Here is a 13,053-nt window from a genome sequence, read left to right as displayed (position 1 = left end):
ATCTCTCCCTCAGTCTCTCTCTCTCTCTTTCTCCCTCGCTCTCCCTCACTCTTTCAGTCTCTCTCTGTCACTCTCTCTGTCTCTCTCTCTGTCTCTCCCTCAGTCTCTTCTCTCTCTGCCTCTCTTTGTCTCTCTCTCTCCCTCTGTCTCTCCCTCTCTCTCTGTGCCTCTCTGTCTCTCTCCCTCTCTCTCTCTCTTTCTCTCTCCCTCTCTGTCTCTCTCTGTCTCTCTCTGTCTCTCTCTGTCTCTCTCTCTCTCTCTCTGTCTCTCTCTCTCTTTCTCTCTATGTCTCTTTCTCTGTGTCTCAGTCTCTCTCTCTCTCTATCTCTGTCTCTCTCTCTCTTTCTCTCTATGTCTCTTTCTCTGTGTCTCAGTCTCTCTCTCTCTCTCTATCTCTGTCTCTCTCTCTTTCTCTGTCTCTCTCTCTCTGTCTCTCCCTCTCTCTTTCTCTCTCTCTCTCTCTCTCTCTCCCCCCCCAACCCCCGTCTCTGCCTCCCCACCCTCCCCTTTCTCTTCCCCAGGATGTGTCACTCACCCATACCCAGAGTCCCGAGGAGGATGAGGAAGGAGCTGAGAATCATGCTGATCGAGGACCCTCGTGGTGTGACACGTAGAGCTGCATCGAGTGCCAGTGATAGGTGGAGATCACAAAAAAATGTCACAGATAAAAAGAAAAAAGAGGTGTTGAAGATGGTGATATTATCATAAGGAATGTGCTAGTTACAGGTAGAAAGGTACAGATATACCTAGTGGGGGTGGTTTGGGGTGAATGTACAGATAGCCCTAGAGTGGGTGTGGAGGGGTGGGGTGAAAGTACAGATAGCCCTAGTGGGGGTGGGGTGAAGGTAGAGATAGCCCTAGTGGGGGTGGGGTGGGGTGATGGTACATATAGCACTAGTGGGGTTGGCGTGAATGCACAGACAGCCCGTGTGTGGGTGAGGGAGTGTGAAGGTAGATATAGTCCTAATTGGGGGTGGATTTGGAGGAAGGTACAGATATCCCTAGTGGGGTTGGGGTGGGGTGAAGGTACAGATAGCCCTAGTGGGGGTGGGGTGAAGGTTCAGATAGCCCTAGTGGGGGTGGGGTGAAGACACAGATAGCCCTAGCGGGGGTGGGGTGAAGGTACAGATAGTCGGGGGGGTGGTGGGGTGAAGGTACAGATAGCCCGAGTGGGGGTGGGGTTGGGAGAAGGTACAGATAGCCCTATTGGGGGTGGGGTGAAGGTACAGATAGCCCTATTGGAGTTGGGGTGGGGTGAAGGTACAGATAGCAGTGGTGAGGGTGGGGTGAAGATAAATATAGCCCCAGTGCAGGTGGGACGGTGTGAATGTACAGATAGCCGTAGTGGGGGTGGGGTGGGGGTGAAGGTACAGATAGACCTAGTGGGGGTGGGGTGAAGGTATAGATAGCCCTAGTGGGGGTGGGGTGAAGGTACAGATAGCCCTAGTGGGGGTGGGAGTGGGGCAAAGGTACAGATAGCCCAAGTGGGGTGGGGTGGGGTGAAGGTACAGATAGCCCTAGTGGTGTGGGGTGAAGGTACAGATAGCCCTAGTGGGGGTGGGGTGAAGGTACAGATAGCCCTAGTGGTGTGGGGTGAAGGTACAGATAGCCCTAGTGGGGGTGGGGTGAAGGTACAGATAGCCCTAGTGCGGGTGGGGTGGGTTGAAGGTACAGATAGGCCTATGGGGTTGGGGTTGGTTGAAGGTACAGATAGTCCTAGAGGGGGTTGGTTAGGGGAAAGGTACAGATAGAACTAGTGTGGGTGGGTTGGGGTGAAGGTACAGATAGACCAAGTGGGGGTGGGGGTGGTGTGAAGGTACAGATAGACCTAGTGGAGGTGGGGGTGAAGGTACAGATAGTCCTAGACGGGGATGGGGTGAAGGTACAGATAGTCCTAGTGGGGGTGTGGAGCGGTGAAGATACAGATAGCCCTAGTGGGGTTGGGGTGAAGGTACAGATAGCCCTAGTGGGAGTGGGGTGAAGGTAGAGATAGCCCTAGTGGGGGTGGGGTGAAGGTACAGATAGCCCTTGTGGGGTTGTGGGAAGGTACAGATAGCCCTATTGGGGGTGGGGTGAAGGTACAGATAGCCCTAGTGGGGGTGGGGTGGGGTGAAGGTACAGATAGCCCTAGTGGGGCAGGGTGGGGTGAAGGTACAGATAGCCCTAGAGGGGTGGGGTGGGGTGAAGGTAAAGATAGCCCTAGTGCATGTGGGGTGGTTTGAAGGTACAGATAGTCCTAGTGGGGGTTGGGTGGGAGAAAGGTACAGAAAGATCTAGTGTGGGTGGGTTGGGGTGAAGGTACAGATAGACCAAGTGGGGGTCCGGATTGTGTGAAGATACAGATATACCTAGTGGAGGTGGGGTGGGGTGAAGGTACAGATAGCCCTAGTAGGGGTGGGGTGAAGGTACAGATAGCCCTTGTGGGGGTGGGGTTGGGAGAAGGTACAGATAGCCCTATTGGGGGTGGGGTGAAGGTACAGATAGCCCTATTGTGGTTGGGGTGGGGTGAAGGTACAGATAGCACTGGTGGGGGTGGGGTGAAGGTAGAGATAGCCCCAGTGCGGGTGGGATGGTGTGAATGTACAGATAGCCGTAGTGAGGGTGGGGTGGGGGTGAAGGTACAGATAGACCTAGTGCGGGTGGGGTGAAGGTACAGATAGCCCTAGTGGGGGTGGGGTGAAGGTACAGATAGCCCTAGTGCAGGTGGGGTGGTTTGAAGGTACAGATAGTCCTATGGGGTTGGGGTTGGTTGAAGGTACAGATAGTCCTAGTGGGGGTTGGGTAGGGGAAAGGTAGAGATAGAACTAGTGTGGGTGGGTTGGGGTGAAGGTACAGATAAACCAAGTGGGGGTGGGGGTGGTGTGAAGGTACAGATAGACCTAGTGGATGTGGGGTGGGGTGAAGGTACAGATAGCCCTAGTGGGGGTGGGGTGAAGGTACAGATAGCCCTAGTGAGGGTGGGGTGAAGGTAAAGATAGGCCTAATGGGATTGGGGTGAAGGCACACATATCCCTAGTGGGTGTGGGGTGAAGGTACAGATAGTCCTAGACGGGGATGGGGTGAAGGTACAGATAGTCCTAGTGGGGGTGGGGTGGGGTGAAGGTACAGGTAGCCCTAGTGGCGGTGGGGTGAAGGTACAGATATCCCTTGTAGGGGTGGGGTGAAGGTACAAATAGCCCTTTTGGAAGGGGGTTGCGGGAAGGTACAGATAGCCCTATTGGGGGTGGGGTGAAGGTACAGATAGCCCTAGTGGGGGTGGGGTGAAGGTACAGATATCCCTAGTGGGTGTGGGGTGAAGGTACAGATAGTCCTAGACGGGGATGGGGTGAAGGTACAGATAGTCCTAGAGGGTGTGGGGTGGGGTGAAGGTACAGGTAGCCCTAGTGGGGGTGGGGTGAAGGTACAGATAGTCCATGTGGGGGTGGGGTGGGGTGAAGGTACAGATAGCCCTTGTGGGGGTGGGGTGAAGGTACAAATAGCCCTTTTGGGGGTGGGGTTGGGGGAAGGTACAGATAGCCCTAGTGGGGGTGGGGTGAAGTTACAGATAGCCCTAGTTGGGGGTGGGGTGAAGGTACAGATAGCCCTAGTGGGGGTGGGGTGGGGTGAAGGTACAGATAGCCCTAGTGGGGGTGGGGTGGGGTGAAGGTACAGATAGCCCTATTGGGGGGTGGGGTGAAGGTACAGATAGCCCTAGTGGGGGTGGGGTGAAGGTACAGACAGCCCTTGTAGGGGTGGGTTGAATGTACAGATAGCCCTATTGGGGGTGGGGTGAAGGTACAGATAGCCCTAGAGGGGTGGGGTGGGGTGAAGGTAAAGATAGCCCTAGTGCATGTGGGGTGGTTTGAAGGTACAGATAGTCCTAGTGGGGGTTGGGTGGGGGAAAGGTACAGATAGCCCTTGTGGGGGTTGGGTGGGGGAAAGGTACAGATAGATCTTGTGTGGGTGCGTTGGGGTGAAGGTACAGATAGCCCTAGTGGGGGTGGGGAGGGGGTGAAGGTACAGATAGCCCTAGTGGGGGTGGGGTGAAGGTACAGATAGCCCTCGTGGGGGTGGGGTGAAGTTACAGATAGTCATAGTGCGGGTGGGGTGAAGGTACAGATAGCACTAGTGGGGGTGGGGTGAAGGTACAGATAGACCTAGTGGGGGTGTGGTGGGGTGAAGGTACAGATAGTCCTCGTGGGGGTGGGGTGAAGGTACAGATAGCCCTAGTGAGGTTGGGGTGGGGTGAAGGTACAGATAGTCCTAGTGGGGGTGGGGTGAAGGTACAGATAGCCCTAGTGGGGTTGGGGTGAAGGTACAGATAGCCCTAGTGGGTGTGGGGTTAAGGTACAGTTAGCCCTAGTTGGGGTGGGGGTCGATGGGGGGGTGAAGGTACAGATAGCCCTAGTGGGAGTGGGTTGGGGTGAAGGTACAGATAGTCCTAGTTGGGGTGGGGTGAATGTACAGAGAGTACTTGTGGGGGTCGGGGTGGGGTGAAGGTACAGATAGTACTAGTGGTGTTGGGGTGAAGGTACAGATAGCCCTATTGTGGGTGGGGTGGGGTGAAGGTACAGATAGCCCTAGTGGGGGTGGGGTGAAGGTACAGATAGCCCTAGTGGGGGTGGGGTGAAGGTACAGATAGTCCTAATGGGGGTGGTTTGAAGGTACAGATAACCCAAGTGGGGGTGGGGTGAAGGTACAGATAGCCCTAGTGAGGGTCGGGTGGGGTGAAGGTACAGATAGCCTTAGTGGGGGTGGGGTGAAGGTACAGATAGCCCTAGTGGGGGTCGGGTGAAGGTACAGATAGCCTTAGTGGGGGTGGGGTGAAGGTACAGATAGCCCTAGTGGGGTTGGGGTGAAGTTACAGATAGCCATAGTGGGGGTGGGGTGAAGGTGCAGATAGCCCTAGTGGGGGTCGGTTGGGGAGAAGGTACAGATAGCCCTAGTGGGGGTGGGGGTGGGGTGAAGGTACAGATAGCCCTAGTGGGGGTGGGGTGAAGGTACAGATAGCCTTAGTGGGGGTGGGGTGTGGTGAAGGTACAGATAGTCCTAGTGGGTGTGGGGTGAAGGTACAGATAGCCCTAGTGGGGGTGGGGTGAAGGTACAGATAGCCCTAGTGGGGGTGGGGTGAAGGTACAGATAGCCCAAGTGGGGGTGGGGTGAAGGTACAGATAGCCCTAGTGGGGGTGCCGTGAAGGTACAGATAGCCCTAGTGGGGGTGGGGTGAATGTACAGATAGTCCTAGTAGGGGTGGGGTGAAGGTACAGATAGCCCTAGTGGGGGTGGGGTGAAGGTACAGATAGCCCTAGTGGGGGTCGGGTGGGGTGAAGGTAAAGATAGCCTTAGTGGGGGTGGGGTGAAGGTACAGATAGCCCTAGTGGGGGTGGGGTGAAGGCACAGATAGCCCTAGTTGGGGTGGGTTGGTGTGAAGGTACAGATAGCACTAGTGGGGGTGGGGTGAAGGTACAGATAGCCCTAGTGGGGGTGGGGTGAAGGTACAGATAGCCCTAGTGGGAGTGGGGTGAAGGTACAGATAGCCCTAGTGGGTGTGGGGTGAAGGTACAGATAACCCTACTGGGGGTCGGGTGGGGTGAAGGTACATATAGCCTTAGTGGGGGTGGGGTGAAGGTACAGATAGCCCTAGTGGGGGTCGGGTAAAGGTACAGATAGCCCTAGTTGGCTCGGGTGGGGTGAAGGTACAGATAGTCCGAGTGGGGGTGGGGCGAAGGTAAAGATAGTCCTAGTGGGGGAGGGGTGAAGGTACAGATAGCCCAAGTGGGGGTGGGGTGAAGGTACAGATAGCCCTAGTGGGGGTGGGGTGGGGTGAAGGTACAGATAGTCCTAGTCAGGGTGGGGTGGGGTGAAGGTACAGATAGCCGTAGTGTGGGTGGGGTGGGGTGAAGGTACAGATAGCCCTAGTGGGGGTGGGGTGAAGGTACAGATAGCCCTAGTGGGGGTGGGGTGAAGGTACAGATAGCCGTAGTGGGGGTGGGGTGGGGTAAAGGTACAGATAGCCCTAGTGGGGGAGGGGTGAAGGTACAGATAGCCCTAGTGGGGGGTGGGGTGGGGTGAAGGTACAGATAGTCCTAGTCGGGGTGGGGTGGGGTGAAGGTACAGATAGCCGTAGTGGGGGTGGTGTGGGGTAAAGGTACAGATAGCCCTAGTGGGGGTGGGGTGAAGGTACAGATAGCCCTAGTTGGGGTGGGGTGTGGTGAAGGTACAGATAGCCCTAGTGGGGGTGGGGTGAAGGTACAGATAGCCCTAGTGGTGGTGGGGTGAAGGTACAGATAGCCCTAGTGGGGTGGGGTGGGGTGAAGGTACAGATAGACCTAGAGGAGGTGGGGTGGGGAGAAGGTACAGATATACCTAGTGGGGGGGGGTTGGGGTTAAGGTACAGATAGCCCTTGTGGGGGTGGGGTTGGGTGAAGGTACAGATAGCACTGGTGGGGGTGGGGGGAAGGTACAGATAGTCCCTGTGCGGGTGCGATGGTGTGAATGTACAGATAGCCGTAGTGGGTGTGGGGTGGGGGTGAAGGTACAGTTAGACCTAGTGAAGGTGGGGTGAAGGTAAAGATAGCCCTAGTGCGGGTGGGGTGTGTTGAAGGTACAGATAGTCCTATGGGGTTGGGGTTGGTTGAAGGTACAGATAGACCTAGTGGGGATTGGGTAGGGGAAAGGTACAGATAGAACTAATGTGGGTCGGTTGGGGAGAAGGTACAGATAAACCAAGTGGGGGGTGTGGGTGGTGTGAAGGTACAGATAGACCTAGTGGAAGTGGGGTGGGGTGAAGGTACAGATAGCCCTAGTGGGGGTTGGGGTGAAGGTACAGATAGCCCTAGTGGGATTGAGGTGAAGGCACACATATCCCTAGTGGGTGTGGGGTGAAGGTACAGATAGTCCTAGACGGGGATGGGGTGAAGGTACAGATAGTCCTAGTGGGGGTGGGGTGGGGTGAAGGTACAGGTAGCCCTAGTGGGATTGGGGTGAAGGCACACATATCCCTAGTTGGGGGGTGGGGTGAACGTACAGATAGCCCTAGTGGGGGTGGGGTGGGGTGAAGGTACAGATAGCCCTAGTGGCGGTGGGGTGAAGGTACAGATAGCCCTTGTGGGGGTGGGGTGAAGGTACAGATAGCCCTAGTGGCGGTGGGGTGAAGGTACAGATAGCCCTTGTGGGGGTGGGGTGAAGGTACAGATAGCCTTAGTGGGGGTGGGGTGGGGTGAAGGTACAGATATACCTAGTGGAGGTGGGGTGGGGGGAAGGTACAGATAGTCCTAGAGGGTGTGGGGTGAAGGTACAGATAGCCCTTGTGGGGGTGGGGTTGGGAGAAGGTACAGATAGCCCTATTGGGGGTGGGGTGAAGGTACAGATAGCCCTATTGTGGTTGGGGTGGGGTGAAGGTACAGATAGCACTGGTGGGGGTGGGGTGAAGGTACAGATAGCCCCAGTGCGGGTGGGATGGTGTGAATGTACAGATAGCCGTAGTGGGGGTGGGGTGGAGTGAAGGTACAGATAGTCCTAGTGGGGGTGGGGTGAAGGTACAGATAGCCCTAGTGGGGGTGGGGTGAAGGTACAGATAGCCCTAGTGCAGGTGGGGTGGTTTGAAGGTACAGATAGTCCTTTGGGGTTGGGGTTGGTTGAAGGTACAGATAGTCCTAGTGGGGGTTGGGTAGGGGAAAGGTAGAGATAGAACTAGTGTGGGTGGGTTGGGGTGAAGGTACAGATAAACCAAGTGGGGGTTGGGGTGGTGTGAAGGTACAGATAGACCTAGTGGATGTGGGGTGGGGTGAAGGTACAGATAGCCCTAGTGGGGGTGGGGTGAAGGTACAGATAGCCCTAGTGAGGGTGGGGTGAAGGTAAAGATAGCCCTAGTGGGATTGGGGTGAAGGCACACATATCCCTAGTGGGTGTGGGGTGAAGGTACAGATAGTCCTAGACGGGGATGGGGTGAAGGTACAGATAGTCCTAGTGGGGGTGGGGTGGGGTGAAGGTACAGGTAGCCCTAGTGGCGGTGGGGTGAAGGTACAGATAGCCCTTGTGGGGGTGGGGTGAAGGTACAAATAGCCCTTTTGGAAGGGGGTTGCGGGAAGGTACAGATAGCCCTATTGGGAGTGGGGTGAAGGTACAGATAGCCCGAGTGGGGGTGGGGTGAAGGTACAGATAGCCCTAGTGGGCGTGGGGTGAAGGTACAGATATCCCTAGTGGGTGTGGGGTGAAGGTACAGATAGTCCTAGACGGGGATGGGGTGAAGGTACAGATAGTCCTAGAGGGGGTGGGGTGAAGGTACAGATAGCACTTGTGGGGTTTGGGGTTGGGAGAAGGTACAGATAGCCCTATTGGGGGTGGGGTGAAGGTACAGATAGCCCTATTGTGGTTGGGGTGGGGTGAAGGTACAGATAGCACTGGTGGGGGTGGGGTGAAGGTACAGATAGCCCCAGTGCGGGTGGGATGGTGTGAATGTACAGATAGCCGTAGTGGGGGTGGGGTGGAGTGAAGGTACAGATAGTCCTAGTGGGGGTGGGGTGAAGGTACAGATAGCCCTAGTGGGGGTGGGGTGAAGGTACAGATAGCCCTAGTGCAGGTGGGGTGGTTTGAAAGTACAGATAGTCCTATGGGGTTGGGGTTGGTTGAAGGTACAGATAGTCCTAGTGGGGGTTGGGTAGGGGAAAGGTAGAGATAGAACTAGTGTGGGTGGGTTGGGGTGAAGGTACAGATAAACCAAGTGGGGGTTGGGGTGGTGTGAAGGTACAGATAGACCTAGTGGATGTGGGGAGGGGTGAAGGTACAGATAGCCCTAGTGGGGGTGGGGTGAAGGTACAGATAGCCCTAGTGAGGGTGGGGTGAAGGTAAAGATAGCCCTAGTGGGATTGGGGTGAAGGCACACATATCCCTAGTGGGTGTGGGGTGAAGGTACAGATAGTCCTAGACGGGGATGGGGTGAAGGTACAGATAGTCCTAGTGGGGGTGGGGTGGGGTGAAGGTACAGGTAGCCCTAGTGGCGGTGGGGTGAAGGTACAGATAGCCCTTGTGGGGGTGGGGTGAAGGTACAAATAGCCCTTTTGGAAGGGGGTTGCGGGAAGGTACAGATAGCCCTATTGGGAGTGGGGTGAAGGTACAGATAGCCCGAGTGGGGGTGGGGTGAGGGTACAGATAGCCCTAGTGGGCGTGGGGTGAAGGTACAGATATCCCTAGTGGGTGTGGGGTGAAGGTACAGATAGTCCTAGACGGGGATGGGGTGAAGGTACAGATAGTCCTAGAGGGGGTGGGGTGGGGTGAAGGTACAGGTAGCCCTAGTGGCGGTGGGGTGAAGGTACAGATAGTCCATGTGGGGGTGGGGTGGGGTGAAGGTACAGATAGCCCTTGTGGGGGTGGGGTGAAGGTACAGATAGCCTTAGTGGGGGTGGGGTGGGGTGAAGGTACAGATATACCTAGTGGAGGTGGGGTGGGGGGAAGGTACAGATAGTCCTAGAGGGTGTGGGGTGAAGGTACAGATAGCCCTTGTGGGGGTGGGGTTGGGAGAAGGTACAGATAGCCCTATTGGGGGTGGGGTGAAGGTACAGATAGCCCTATTGTGGTTGGGGTGGGGTGAAGGTACAGATAGCACTGGTGGGGGTGGGGTGAAGGTACAGATAGCCCCAGTGCGGGTGGGATGGTGTGAATGTACAGATAGCCGTAGTGGGGGTGGGGTGGAGTGAAGGTACAGATAGTCCTAGTGGGGGTGGGGTGAAGGTACAGATAGCCCTAGTGGGGGTGGGGTGAAGGTACAGATAGCCCTAGTGCAGGTGGGGTGGTTTGAAGGTACAGATAGTCCTTTGGGGTTGGGGTTGGTTGAAGGTACAGATAGTCCTAGTGGGGGTTGGGTAGGGGAAAGGTAGAGATAGAACTAGTGTGGGTGGGTTGGGGTGAAGGTACAGATAAACCAAGTGGGGGTTGGGGTGGTGTGAAGGTACAGATAGACCTAGTGGATGTGGGGTGGGGTGAAGGTACAGATAGCCCTAGTGGGGGTGGGGTGAAGGTACAGATAGCCCTAGTGAGGGTGGGGTGAAGGTAAAGATAGCCCTAGTGGGATTGGGGTGAAGGCACACATATCCCTAGTGGGTGTGGGGTGAAGGTACAGATAGTCCTAGACGGGGATGGGGTGAAGGTACAGATAGTCCTAGTGGGGGTGGGGTGGGGTGAAGGTACAGGTAGCCCTAGCGGCGGTGGGGTGAAGGTACAGATAGCCCTTGTGGGGGTGGGGTGAAGGTACAAATAGCCCTTTTGGAAGGGGGTTGCGGGAAGGTACAGATAGCCCTATTGGGAGTGGGGTGAAGGTACAGATAGCCCGAGTGGGGGTGGGGTGAAGGTACAGATAGCCCTAGTGGGCGTGGGGTGAAGGTACAGATATCCCTAGTGGGTGTGGGGTGAAGGTACAGATAGTCCTAGACGGGGATGGGGTGAAGGTACAGATAGTCCTAGAGGGGGTGGGGTGAAGGTACAGATAGCACTTGTGGGGTTTGGGGTTGGGAGAAGGTACAGATAGCCCTATTGGGGGTGGGGTGAAGGTACAGATAGCCCTATTGTGGTTGGGGTGGGGTGAAGGTACAGATAGCACTGGTGGGGGTGGGGTGAAGGTACAGATAGCCCCAGTGCGGGTGGGATGGTGTGAATGTACAGATAGCCGTAGTGGGGGTGGGGTGGAGTGAAGGTACAGATAGTCCTAGTGGGGGTGGGGTGAAGGTACAGATAGCCCTAGTGGGGGTGGGGTGAAGGTACAGATAGCCCTAGTGCAGGTGGGGTGGTTTGAAAGTACAGATAGTCCTATGGGGTTGGGGTTGGTTGAAGGTACAGATAGTCCTAGTGGGGGTTGGGTAGGGGAAAGGTAGAGATAGAACTAGTGTGGGTGGGTTGGGGTGAAGGTACAGATAAACCAAGTGGGGGTTGGGGTGGTGTGAAGGTACAGATAGACCTAGTGGATGTGGGGAGGGGTGAAGGTACAGATAGCCCTAGTGGGGGTGGGGTGAAGGTACAGATAGCCCTAGTGAGGGTGGGGTGAAGGTAAAGATAGCCCTAGTGGGATTGGGGTGAAGGCACACATATCCCTAGTGGGTGTGGGGTGAAGGTACAGATAGTCCTAGACGGGGATGGGGTGAAGGTACAGATAGTCCTAGTGGGGGTGGGGTGGGGTGAAGGTACAGGTAGCCCTAGTGGCGGTGGGGTGAAGGTACAGATAGCCCTTGTGGGGGTGGGGTGAAGGTACAAATAGCCCTTTTGGAAGGGGGTTGCGGGAAGGTACAGATAGCCCTATTGGGAGTGGGGTGAAGGTACAGATAGCCCGAGTGGGGGTGGGGTGAAGGTACAGATAGCCCTAGTGGGCGTGGGGTGAAGGTACAGATATCCCTAGTGGGTGTGGGGTGAAGGTACAGATAGTCCTAGACGGGGATGGGGTGAAGGTACAGATAGTCCTAGAGGGGGTGGGGTGGGGTGAAGGTACAGGTAGCCCTAGTGGCGGTGGGGTGAAGGTACAGATAGTCCATGTGGGGGTGGGGTGGGGTGAAGGTACAGATAGCCCTTGTTGGGGTGGGGTGAAGGTACAAATAGCTCTTTTGGGGGTGGGGTTGGGGGAAGGTACAGATAGCCCTAGTGGGGGTGGGGTGAAGTTACAGATAGCCCTAGTGGGGGTGGGGTGAAGGTACAGATAGACCTAGTGGGGGTGGGGTGGGGTGAAGGTACAGATAGCCCTATTGGGGGGTGGGGTGAAGGTACAGATAGCCCTATTGGGGGTGGGGTGAATGTACAGATAGCCCTTGTGGGGGTGGGTTGAATGTACAGATAGCCCTAGTGGGGTGGGGTGGGGTGAAGGTAAAGATAGCCCTAGTGCATGTGGGGTGGTTTGAAGGTACAGATAGTCCTAGTGGGGGTTGGGTGGGGGAAAGGTACAGATAGCCCTAGTGGGGGTTGGGTGGGGAAAAGGTACAGATAGATCTTGTGTGGGTGCGTTGGGGTGAAGGTACAGATAGCCCTAGTGGGGGTGGGGAGGGGGTGAAGGTACAGATAGCCCTAGTAGGGGTGGGGTGAAGGTACAGATAGCCCTCGTGGGGGTGGGGTGAAGGTACAGATAGTCATAGTGGGGGTGGGGTGAAGGTACAGATAGCCCTAGTGGGGGTGGGGTGAAGGTAGAGATAGCCCTAGTGGGTGTGGGGTTATGGTACAGTTAGCCCTAGTTGGGGTGGGGTCGATGGGGGGGTGAAGGTACAGATAGCCTTAGTGAGGGTGGGTTGGTGTGAAGGTACAGATAGTCCTAGTGGGGGTGGGGTGAATGTACAGAGAGTAATTGTGGGGGTCGGGGTGGGGTGAAGGTACAGATAGTCCTAGTGGGGGTGGGGTGAAGGTACAGATAGCCCTAGTGTGGGTGGGGTGAAGGTACAGATAGTCCTAGTGGGGGTTGTGTGTAGGTACAGAGAGCCCTAGTGGGGGTGGGGTGAAGGTACAGAGAGCCCGAGTGGGGGTTGTGTGTAGGTACAGAGAGCCCTACTGGGGGTGGGGTGGGGTGAAGGTACAGATAGCCCTAGTGGGGTGGGGTAAAGGTACAGATAGTCCTAGTGGGGGTGGGGTGAAGGTAAAGATAGTCCTAGTGGGGGTGGCGTGAAGGTACAGATAGTCCTAGTGGGGGTGGGGTGGGGTGAAGGTACAGATAGCCCTAGTGGGGTGGCTTGAAGGTACAGATAGCCCTAGTGGGGGAGGGGTGAAGGTACAGATAGCCCTAGTGGGGGTGGGGTGGGGTGAAGGTACAGATAGCCCTAGTGGGGGTGGGGTGAAGGTACAGATAGCCCTAGTGGGGGTGGGGTGAAGGTACAGATAGCCCTAGTGGTGGTGGGGTGGGGTAAAGGTACAGATAGCCCTAGTGGGGGTGGTGTGGTGTGAAGGTACAGATAGCCCTGGTGGGGGTGGTGTGAAGGTAAAGATAGCCCTAGTGGGGGTGGGGTGAAGGTACAGATAGCGCTAGTGGGGGTGGGGTGACGGTGCAGATAGCCGTAGTGGGATTGGGGTGAAGGTACAGATAGTCATAGTGGTGGTGGGGTGAAGGTACAGATA

At 56.2% G+C, this 13,053-nt stretch overlaps 1 long non-coding RNA gene across 1 annotated transcript in view; it reads right to left on the bottom strand.

The window, feature by feature from the left end:
- LOC121273156 overlaps window positions 1-13,053 on the bottom strand; it is a 66,173-nt gene that overhangs the window by 5,981 nt on the left and 47,139 nt on the right. Inside the window, exon 4 of the long non-coding RNA XR_005941952.1 lies at window positions 536-616. This is a non-coding gene — a long non-coding RNA (uncharacterized LOC121273156). The remainder of the gene's footprint in view (window positions 1-535; window positions 617-13,053) is intronic.

The sequence above is a fragment of the Carcharodon carcharias genome, chromosome 40 (assembly GCF_017639515.1).
Source record: "Carcharodon carcharias isolate sCarCar2 chromosome 40, sCarCar2.pri, whole genome shotgun sequence".
Lineage (NCBI taxonomy): Eukaryota > Metazoa > Chordata > Chondrichthyes > Lamniformes > Lamnidae > Carcharodon > Carcharodon carcharias.
The sequence above is the reverse complement of the archived record's forward strand: the minus strand, read 5'-3'. Positions and strand labels throughout refer to the sequence as shown.